Source organism: Macrosteles quadrilineatus, unplaced genomic scaffold, assembly GCF_028750875.1.
Source record: "Macrosteles quadrilineatus isolate MER2022 unplaced genomic scaffold, UCM_ALF_1.0 Scaffold_4__1_contigs__length_99947679, whole genome shotgun sequence".
Classification (NCBI taxonomy): domain Eukaryota; kingdom Metazoa; phylum Arthropoda; class Insecta; order Hemiptera; family Cicadellidae; genus Macrosteles; species Macrosteles quadrilineatus.
The window spans coordinates 69,612,618-69,624,451 of NW_026542597.1; positions in this window are offsets into that span (position 1 = coordinate 69,612,618).

Sequence of the window (11,834 nt, forward strand, 5' to 3'; positions counted from 1 at the left end):
GATTAAAATTTAAAAGTTTAAGTATCAGTAATTACATATAGTCACCAGTTAGTAGTTCACATGTTAATAAAAAAATACATAATCCTTGATGAAGTGTTCCCTAAAACAATAGCCAATGCAGCTCACTGATACTACTTGAGACTGTTAGACCCACACTGACCACGGACGGGTTGTCTCAATAATGATTATGTGGCAATTTAAAAAAAATTAAGTCTTTTACAAGAATGGGTTTCATTACTAACGCTTCAGTTTCAAATTTATGTAAAATCCATATGTTTTTATTATAAAATCTTCACAATAGTACCATCTAATTGAAACATAAATACTTAAATTCAAATATTACAGACTTTATATATGATAAAAATAGATTTTCAAATTTATCACTATCAAACTTTTTACCTTACTTGAATGGTTGTTAAACAAATCTGAATCATTCCAGTAATCTGTGTACATTATTTAAAGTAATATTAACTATAAACCTTTCAATAATAATTTTTAAATCTTTGAAACCTTTCATTGTTCAAAGTTCATTTTTGGTGATAGTGGTTTTTGTTTTTTTTTAGAGATGACCTACATAAATCTTCCATCGTGATTAGGATTTTACTTCTTTGGGATTTATAAGTAACCAAATTTGTCTTGGTACGAAATTTAAGATTTCAAATTATAACGCTATGCACACGTAGATAATTTAATAGTTATAAAACCTATCGTTTTACACTTCGATAAATAAATTGCGTTTTTATTAAGCTATCGTACATCAGATACAATGTACTGTAAAAAAAGCTTTCGTAAAATATTTGTTATTAAAGATAAACTTTTTTTCTCGAAATATTTGTTATGAAACGGAACTTTCCAAATAGTCATAAATACAATAAAATACCCCAGTTTACAAAATGTGAAATCTTTAATTCCTTACTAAAGTTAACTTTTTCACAGAGGTAAACCTATGGAAAAATGGCTGAGAGCTCGCTACTGATCAATTATTCCGCTCTTCGTCTTAAGCAAAGGAATTACCACCTGATCCTAAAGCTCAAATTTTCAGTGAAATATTACTTTTATAAACAGTTATGTCGTGGAATATGCATTTTTAAACAACATTTGCTGGTTTCTCCTTAGCTCTGTATTTGAAAGAAGCAGGAACATGCATATTTTATTTTATTTGATTTTACATACCAACGGACAACTCCATTTTTACATTAATACAACACAACAAGATTTTTTTTTTTTTTTTTTTTTTTTTTTTTTTTTTTAGGGTGAGGAGGGAAAATGCTTTTACGCACACAGGTAGCCAGCCTGTAGTGTGAGACTCCTGAGTTTATCACAGACTACTCACTAAAAAACCCCCTCTACTCTGTTGGACACAGACCTGGAATTGTTTGTCACATTACTTCAAGTCAGGCCAACATGTGACCTAAGCCCACAGGGCTCGCACCGTTTCTGGCATTATTTATTTTTTGACCTACACCGCATCCCGGTCGAGGTCAAGCTTCTTGGCGCGGAGAACACCCTGGATGTAAAGTGACACACAGGTCCAATTGTCCTCACCCTCCATCATCATCGGTATGACCGTGTCCACCGACAGCAGTCCTACGAACTGTTGAGCCTCTAGGCGGGGCCTTTCCCAATGCTGGCAGTGGAAGAAAGTGTGTTCCACGTCATCGGGAATGCCTGGGCAGTATATGCAATCGGGTGACACGGCTTTGCCCATCCTGAACAAGTACGACCGGAAAAAGCCGTGACCCGTCAGAAATTGGGTGAGGTAGAAGTTCACCTCTCCGCACCGCCGATTAACCCAAGGTTGGACCTGTTGTATCAGTCGCCTGGTCCAGAGCCCCCTTGTCTCCTGTTCCCAGCTCTCCTGCCACAGCTGGAAGGTCCGGGTGCGTTCCTCAATACTTGCCTGGTCCTCCCCACGGCGCTGATAAATTGCCTTCCTCTCCGCCGCCAAAAGTTTGACGGGGATGACTCCAGCAACCACCAGGACGGCGGGTTCGGACACTGTTCGATAGGCAGATGCTACCCTTAGTGCTGCCTGACGCTGCACTCGGGCGAGCCGCATCCTATATACCTCCTTATTGAGAGCGTCTGCCCAGACCTCCGCACCGTACAGGAGCACTGACTGGACCGCAGACATCAACAGCCTTCTGCGGCTGGACCGTGGACCTCCGACATTGGCCATTAACCGACTAAGGGAAGAAACCATTTTAGCGGCCTTGTCCGCCGTACGGGTGATCTGGTCTCGCCAGCTGAGCTTGCTGTCCACCATGACCCCAAGGTACTTTGCGGCACGAGTGGTTTGGACTTCAACGTTCCCCACCATCAAAGGCACGATGGTGTCAATCCTCTTTTTAGTCAGAATGACAATCTCAGTTTTGCTCAGAGCGAGCGAGAGACCATGTTCTGCCATCCATGCGTTAATGGTTCGCATGACTCGATTTAGTTTCAGCTGGGCAAGCTCAATGCTACGTGCAGCTATTAAAGCCGCAACGTCATCTGCATACCCAACTAGGACGGTTTCCTCAGGCATCTCGGATCTCAAGAGGCTGTCGTAGGCGACGTTCCAGAGGTCCGGGCCCAGTATGGATCCTTGAGCAGCACCAGAAGTTACATCCATCGTCCTGGAGCCTTCTGTAGTGTCGTAAATGATGAGGCGGTACCGGAGGTAGTCCTCTATCATGCGCATGAGGTATGCCGGGACGTGGAAAGTGTTCTCCAGTGCGTCGAGCATATCGCACCACCTCGCGGAATTAAATGCGTTTCGCACATCAAGTGTTACAAGCAGCACAACCCGACGAGAATAGTTGTTAAACTCCTCAGCTCTCATTACGGCTCGCTTTACCTCCTCAATAGCGTCAACCGTTGACCGTCCCTTCCTGAAACCGTACTGACGAGGGGATAGATTCCCTGCAGCAACCACGGCTGAATTCAGTCGGGAACGGATCAACTTTTCCAAGACTTTCCCAGCAGTGTCCAACATACAGAGAGGTCTGTAAGAGGAGGGTAGGTCTGGGTTTCCTTTTCCCTTCCCCACGAGCACAAGCCTAGCTGTTTTCCAGCAGAAGGGAAACTTCCCCTCGGCCAGACAGGCATTGTACGTGCTCAAAAGGATTTGTGGGTTTATTGAAAAGACTTTCTTCAGGGCCTCACCAGGTACCCCATCCGGTCCAGGAGCCTTGTTGTTCTTCAGGGACAGAACGGCCGCCTCCAACTCCTCGAGACTGAAAAGCGGTACGTCGTCCACCCTTCCGAACTCCCGCAATGGACGCAGTGTGTGAGTCGGGAAAAGGGACTTTACGATCCTCTCCATAGAGGCCCCGTCCATAACGGAAGGTGGAGAGCGGGTGCCAAGCTTCTTGGTTACTATCTTGTAACCAAGGCCCCACGGATCGGAATCGACATCGTCCCTTAATTTCTCCCAGCAACTGCGTTTGCTCCGGTTAATGGCCCGGCGAAGAGACTTCCTTGCCACCTTGTAAGCGTCAGACTTAAGACGTCTATCTTCAGGTTCTCTAGCCCTGGTAGCAAGACGTCTGGCTCTCAATGCTGCCCGTCGTAGTTCTGCGATCTCGGTTGTCCACCAGTACACAGGTCGCTTATCGCACCGGGATATCCTGCGAGGCATTGACTCTTCGCAGGCCGAGACTATCAGCCTCATCAATGATGTAACTGATGTCTCTGCGTGAGCCACGCCGGATGCAGCAGGTACCACTGGCTCTCCCCGTAGTATGACTTCGGTGAATTTGGCCACGTCCAGCTTTTTGGTGTTCCACCGAACGGGCACCTGCCGAGACACGGTAGCTTGTCTCTGATGACTATCCATGACATCAAAAATGATGTACTGGTGGTCACTGGCCGTATAATCCTCTAGGACTCTCCAGGCTCGTATCCTCGGCAAGAGGGACTCAGATGCAAGCGTGATGTCTGGGATCGTTCCCCTCATTCCGGGACGCTGGAAAGTTGGCGTGTTGCCCTCGTTTATGACAACAAGTCCAGCCCTGGCAGCAAAGTCCAGGATGTACTTCCCCCGGGAATTAGTGAGAGTCATTCCCCACTCGACAGCCCTAGCATTGAAATCCCCCGCCACGACAACGTGCCCGGCGGTATCGCGCACGCTCTCTTCCAGGCGGTCTATCTTTCCACGAAAGTCACGGATAGCCTCGTTGGGGGTGAGGTATACACTAAAGTAAGTGACATCCCCGCACCGGACCCAAACGAATCCTCGGCCCTTCGCGTGACTCCTTACCTGCACTTTAGCTGTATTACGAACCCAGAACGCAGCAGTACCAAGTGTATCGGGAAACCAAAGAGATGGGTCCCTGTCCCGGTACTGGTACTGTTCGCTGACCAAGAGCGCGTCAACACCGTGTTCGAGGGCAAGCTGACTGAGAAGCGCGTCAGCCGTCCTGGATCGATCTACATTGCACTGGAGGATCCTTATCTTCGTGGTTGGGCTTTCGCTTGTTGTAGTGCGCCTTTAAATGCACTGCACTGCCCAGACCCAGCTATATGTTTAGCGTTTTTATCATTGAGGCCTTTCTCCTTACAGAGGAAACAGGTCTCAACTTTACAGTCCCTACGAGTGTGACCCACCTCCCCGCATCGAAGGCAGTTCTTGCCTCGGTCGGGCCCTTCGCAGTTTCGGGAGGAATGGCCGAAATCAAGGCATTTAAAACACCTCGTTACTTCCACCCTCCGTCTCAACCTGCAATTAACCCATCCAACCCTCAAATGCTGGAGTGCCAAAACCTTACTGGCGTTTGCGTCTGCCATTTCGGCGACCGCCATCCGCTGTTGACTCCGGTTTGGTTTCGTGAGCCACACCCTCAGACTAGCCGTTTGTCCGGCAAGCTCGGGGACAGCTTTTTTTAGGGCATCAATGACGTCATCCTCCGTTGACACACAATCCATATCCCGAACCTCGACGGACGTCTTGGGTTCGAGAGCACGAACGGTGCCCTGACCTTCCACAGCTGCCTTTAGTTCGGCAGCAAAGGCGGCTTTATCTTTAGACTTACCCAGTTCGAGGAGGACGTCCCCGTCCCGGGTTTGTCTAATCGACCGTACAACCGTGTCGGTTTGCTCTGGCTTAGCCTTGGCCTTGATAACACCCAAGACTTCGGCGAATGATCTTCCCTCCAAAGGCTTGACCAAAATTGCCTCAGTCCTGGGCTTTTTGGGCCGCGACTTTTTAGCGAGTGCCGAGCCAGGCACAGCTTGGGCCACGCCGGTCGATTGCGCCCTCACTGCCACATATGTCTTGGAGCCGACTTCCGCGTGCCTCAATTTCCTCTTCTCCTTTTTCGTAAGGCGCTTTTCCCACACAGTCCCAGATGGTGTTTCTACGACTGACCCCTTTCGGGAGCTACCCTCAATGGGTGTCGCAGGTTGCTGTGGCTGTTGAGGTTTCGCTGGAGCGGCAACTACGTCAGAGAAGGACCTAGAAGTCTGGGTCGCCTTGACCTTAACTTTAGGCTTTGCTGTCTGAACAACCTCTTCTCTTTTTGGAGGGCTTTCTGATGTAGGCCTCCTGCGTTTCTTGGAAGGTCGCGCATTGTCGTCAGGTAGGGACACCACCTTCTCGGCGATCCTTTCCATGGCCGCCTTGCTCACCAGCCGGCAGGCGAAGACAAAACCAAGGTCGTCCTCGAGCTTAGCCATGCCATTTTTAACCACTTGGTTAACTCCTCTCTGCGTCTTAAAGGTTTCAAGCATTGCCTTTATGGTCTGCTCCATGTTTCGAAGCCGGTTTTCAATGTCATTTTCTGCGTCGAGATATTGCTGACGCAGAAGTACCATTCCCGACACTTCCAAATCTAACGCTGTTGTTAGGGATTCCTCCGGCATCCCTTCACCAGACTTAGAGGGTGGTCCACCGTTTCCTTCTCCACTTGTCAAGGGAGATCCCAAAGTCAAGTCTTTTGTACACCTGAAAGATGCAGGTGGAGGGGACGTCTTCACGCCTTTCAATGTTGGCGATCTCTGGACCTTGGAGCTTCGCCCAAAAGGGTCTCGCTCTACTTCCGACTTCTTTTCTTGCTCATTCGAGCTACTTATTAAAGATGTGTTCAGGGTATTTGTTATAAAAGCCATCTTGTGTTTACCAGCGCATCGTGCGGCAAGGGGCGGCCCGGAATAGTCAGGAACGGGTATACCCTCGGGGACAGCGCCCCTACCCCAGTTCCCCGAGGCCCAACCTCCGTTTTCCCAGCACCGGATACCTGACGTGCCGGGGGTCACCCGTCACAATGTAGAGCCCGACCTCTACATCCATGCCGCACTCCCTGACCAAGGACCGAAGTGGCTGGTTTCTCACGACTCACTGAGAATACCCATCGGCAGTGCAGAGCACACATCAACCCCTGCAAACACAACAGGGGCACTCCCAAGGACTCCCAGTGAGAGCGTCGGTCACCCTTTTAGTCGCCTCTTACGACAAGCCCGGGAAGGCTGCGGTTCTATTCTAACCCCGAAACCGCAGGGGGGAACACAACAAGATGGAAACAATTTTCATAACAATAATATAGCATTCGCTCTGGCCTTATAAAAATACATGCATTTGATAATAAATAATTCTGCCTAATGATTCAACAAGAATAAATAATAGCTCATAATGAATAATAGCATAGCTCAGACCTCAACCATTGTAGTCCCTATTAAATTGGATGAAACCGTTGCTATATGTAAATTAAACTAAGTCCCATTATTATTGTCATTACTACAACTACCAATGGGACTCTTAATCGTATTTCAACACAAGTGTGATACATAAATTGGTGTACAAAGCAGTGAAACGCCTTGTGTAGCCTTGTTACTGAATGTGGCTGCTTCATTATCAAGGATTATTTATCAAAAGCCAAATGATCAAGGACAACTGGGTACAGTTTCGAACCAACAAAAAGCTCCTAACTATTCAACCGATCAAAATGGAGAATCTTTGATTGCCATACGAGCACTACTCGGGCAGCTACGAGCAGCTACACAGGTTGGTTATTATATTTTATAAACGTATTTTTTTTTTTTATAAAACTGTGCTATTTATGTTCACATCAGAAACTTACTAATAAACACGTTTTTATGATGGTACAGGCTTATATTCTTCTCAACACCATATTTATATTAAATAGACGAGTTGAAAGTGGACAAATCATACAACAAACATTTCACATAATGAAAAGTTGAGTTATATTTGGTACGGAAAGGTGTAAATTCACTTCACATTAGTGTTGTCATGTTTTATACTACCTGGAATTGCTTATATGAAATAAATAAGATAACACACATAATGTGTACAGCGAGAGTTTTATAAGTGTTAATTTTAAACAATAATAAAATAATAATTATTGTGACCGCTGTGATTCAAATCGAAAACAGTATACTTCTGTAGATTTAGAAACATGAAACCTTTAGGCCTATGAGGTGTTATTATTTTGGCTAACTTATAATGTAACCAAGTTAGTTAGAATATTGGCAACATATTCAGTTAATCAACATCCTTGTGTAAGCCAAACTAACCGATCTGTTTTGATAATGAATATTACAGCCACACGCTTTGCTCTGGTGCCAGGGGATCAATAAGGATTACAGTAAGGCTTATCGTAACTACACATAATGCTAGTACGAGTTTGTTAAAATATATTAAAAAGTAGCAACCTTAAAACCAGTTAACAGCCTTTAAACATGTTTCGAAATGGTAAATTTAGTAATCGCATACAAAATAAAGTATTCTAAATGAATACCTCGCGGTTTGATCTATTATATTTGGTTAAGTTGTTTTTTTTTACTATAAAGATTTGTTTTATAGTGAAATAATGATAAAACAGCAAAGGTACAAAATACCAATTGTATCGGCACTAAAAAATCATTAGCACATAATAGTACATTTGTGCCATTTGTTGATTAACAAATAATTTACAATGACCCTTTTTATTATTTTATATGTTGATTGGAAAAAAGTAAAATTATAACCTTTTATTCTGAGTTTAAATTACTCAAATCTTTTAAGAGCAAATTAAATTTATAAAAATGTAAACTATGTGGACAATTGATTATATGAACAAGACATTGGAGTTTGACTGAAAATATAGGAGAATATATTTGTGTATGTCGTAATTAGTAATGGTGAAGTAAACGATTTTAATTATTATCTACTAACTATAAATTAATGCATGGCTGGGTAAACTCTCGTAAATCTCCTATGATTTCCTTTAAGAACATACAATTACTTGCAAAGTTTGTTGTAACTATAGGTCGAAGTTTACAATCACCATACATATTATCAACATATTTATCTAACATGTTAGTAAAACACTTTTCTCAACAATCTCACCCCAAGCAATCGTTACTGTCGGACCCACACTGACTGCAGATTGCCTCTATAATGGTAATGTGGCCATTCCACCACTAGGAGGCCGTCTACAAATGTCCTTATATGCGTTATATATCGCTTGGAAACTCTAGACACTTTTAGATTGATGATAATGTCCCCTGATATGAGTTTGAAATGTATCTTAGTACCATTATCTTTAGTAATTAATCTTAGTAACATTAATTACGACCCAAACCATTTAATTTGCTACACGTATGCCTAAATTTATTTAACAAAATTAATACATAGTTCTTTGAACAAAAAAATATAAAGCTTAATTTAAGAAATAGATTTTTTAAGCTTTAGTGTTACGAAACAGCACAAGCCCTCCCTGGTTGTTATAATCCAGTCTCTCATGTAAATACTGTCAATACTGTACTCGATTATTTGTAAATTGTTTTATTGTATTGAATTATCATTTGATCTTTACTTGAATCAATACTAAATAATCGGCACTCAATCAAATAATAATTAACTAAGCCACAGTGAACTTATATGTGACTGAGCATAACTAATTCATGTCAAAATGCGAGTATATAACGTAAATAAAGTAAAATAAGATGCGGTAAATTATGAAACGTAATACTTAAATGAGACATAGTGTTTACAATGTTTTGAAGGATAGGAAATGTTTTATCTCGAAGGTTAAATGTTCGCATCAAGTCTATGATGAATCTGTACCATGGGGCAACGAGACCTCTCTAGAGGCAAATCCAACAGCTGATCTACAGCATAAACTATGTATATTCCTGACACGCTGTTCCGGCAGTAATCTTTCGGACTGTCTTGATCATACTAAAGCTATCAAGATTTCTCAAGTAACTTATTAAAATTTAGTCTTAAAATATTTTTATAATAGGTATCATGTAAAAAATCCTTTAACATCAGGTAGAAGAGCAGCTCGATTCCCCTCTCATGCTTGCCTTCATGCTCCCCTTTCGGGAATATCATGCCCTTAACTTTTTTACCTGAGAATAAAATAGTAACGCATTTTTTGACACTTTTATCAAATTCAAGAACAGCACAATTTTTTTACAATAAGCTAATTCAATCTGGTAACAATATCCGAGTTCACAATCGTATTTTGTTATATTATTTAGAGGGTCACACAATTGTTTTGCCAAACATTAATTAATTCAATGCTTGAGATAGAAGACAGGTAGGACCTATTCAGATATACACTTAGTTTCTTATTAAAAGGCGTAATAATAGTCTAGTTGGACGGAAAATTATAGAAAATAATAACACAGTCTGTTGTAAAGTTTGAAAATATTTTCTATCGACTTACATTTATGTCTCTACTTAATTGCAGTAAATGTTTAGTATAAAAGGTAAGTTATGCAATGTAACGTAAAAATATATTACTGAAAAATATAGTATTTAGGTTTTTTGTGGTATTCCAAGATTCAAGAACAAATAATTAACTATGTTGTTTACCTTTTTGTTGCCAGGTTCTTGATGAATTTACAAGTTTAGCTCTCTATGTACATTTCACCACAAGTGTGGCATCATCAGGAGCTGTTTCTTGTTTCTTCCCACATCACTATTCCATCGGAATTCCACACTCGCGCCATGAATCGTCCGCGAATGTAAATAAGAGTAAATAAAATAGGATAGTGCGTTTTTAGTGACTAAGTGATGGTGATGTGAGAAGAAACAAGACACAGCTCCTGATGATGCCACACTTGTAGTGAAATGTTCATAGAGCGTTAACTTATAAATTCATCAAGAACCTGGCAGCCAAAACGTAAACAACATAATTATTAAGCATTTAGGTATTTTTACAATCATATTTCGTGCCAAATGATTTGAATTTCCACTTTAGCCCTCCTTTACACAATACCTCATGTTAATTTGTTGAAACCTATAGGTAGTACATTTTTTGACTGTTCGAGGAAATGAAAATACTTCAGCTACTTCCTAGGCAAATGAAACTGGTATCGGTATTCATTAAAATGTTCATTAAAAAACTGAAAAACGTTATTAAAAATATTTGTGATCCACCCTACTCTAAGGCTATACTTTAAAATATTGTAAGTATACAGGGTGTTTTTTTTAAAAACTTGCATCTTTATTTATGTAAAAACCGCAATAGATAGAAATATGCAGTTTGCGGGAATCATCTATTGACGTAGGGGGACCAATTGTTTTGAATTCAACGTTACATTCACATTCCCCCCCTTTCTCCCCCTACCCCCAACTTACTTTTTTTAAATAGCAAGGTACCCCTTGTGACATATCAAATAAAAGAGCATGAAAAAAGAAAATTTTTGATGAAAAAAAATTGAAAATCGGTTCATAAATTTGTGAGATATTTCCCCCCTCACCCCCCCGGAACTTAATTTTTTTTTAATAGCAAAGTACCCCTTGTGACATATCAAATGAAAGAGCATGAAAAAAGAAAAATTTTGAGGAAATTTATTTTTCATTTGATATGTCACAAGGGCGGGTACCTTGCTATTAAAAAACAAGTTATGGGTAGGGGAAAAGGGGGGTGATTATCTCACAAATTCATGAGCCGATTTTAAATTTTTTTTCACCAAATATTTTCTTTTTTCATGCTCTTTCATTTGATATGTCACAAGGGGTACTTTGCTATTTAAAAAAAATTAAGTTCCGGGGGGGTGAGGGGGGAATATCTCACAAATTTATGAACCGATTTTCAATTTTTTTTCATCAAACATTTTCTTTTTTTATGTTCTTTTATTTGATATGTCACAAGGGGTACCTTGCTATTTAAAAAAATAAGTTGGTGGCAGGGGGGGAAAGGGGGGGAATGTGAATGTAACGTTGAATTCAAAACAATTGGTCCCCCTACGTCAATAGATGATTCCCGCAAACTGTATATTTCTATCTATTGCGGTTTTTACATAAATAAAGATGCAAGTTTTAAAAAAAACACCCTGTATACTACTGATTTTAACACTGTAAAATTATTAAGCTGGTTACATATCAGTGTTCACAATTATTCAACTGATTTTAAGCAGATATGGACATATTTTTTTATCACCGCACACAAAAAAGTGTACTGTATAAAATTATTTGTTTGACGTTATTTTGAATTTGATACTATCATGGTTAACCACTGTGTTCAATATTCAGTGTAATTGTGATTTGTTATAATGAATGAAGATCCCTCTCTCTCTTTTGTAATGTTAATCTCTTTAAAGTTCTGTAAACTTATTGAAAGTTTATTTGTTAATATTAAAACTATTTGTCAATTGTATCTCAGTGTTCTAATTTAAAAAATCCAACTCCGCTTATCTTATAAATACAGTCCACTCCACACGCTACCGAAAATTCTACACACTGTGTCTTTCGTTGGTCCTTGTCTACATACACTGACTTTGTATTACAATTGCCGATATTTTTTAATACAGTCATAATATTTTCAGTGGCTTGTAGCGTATTAATATACTATATGATATTGAAATTAGTTAGTATAACTCTCGTGCATATTTTATAATTT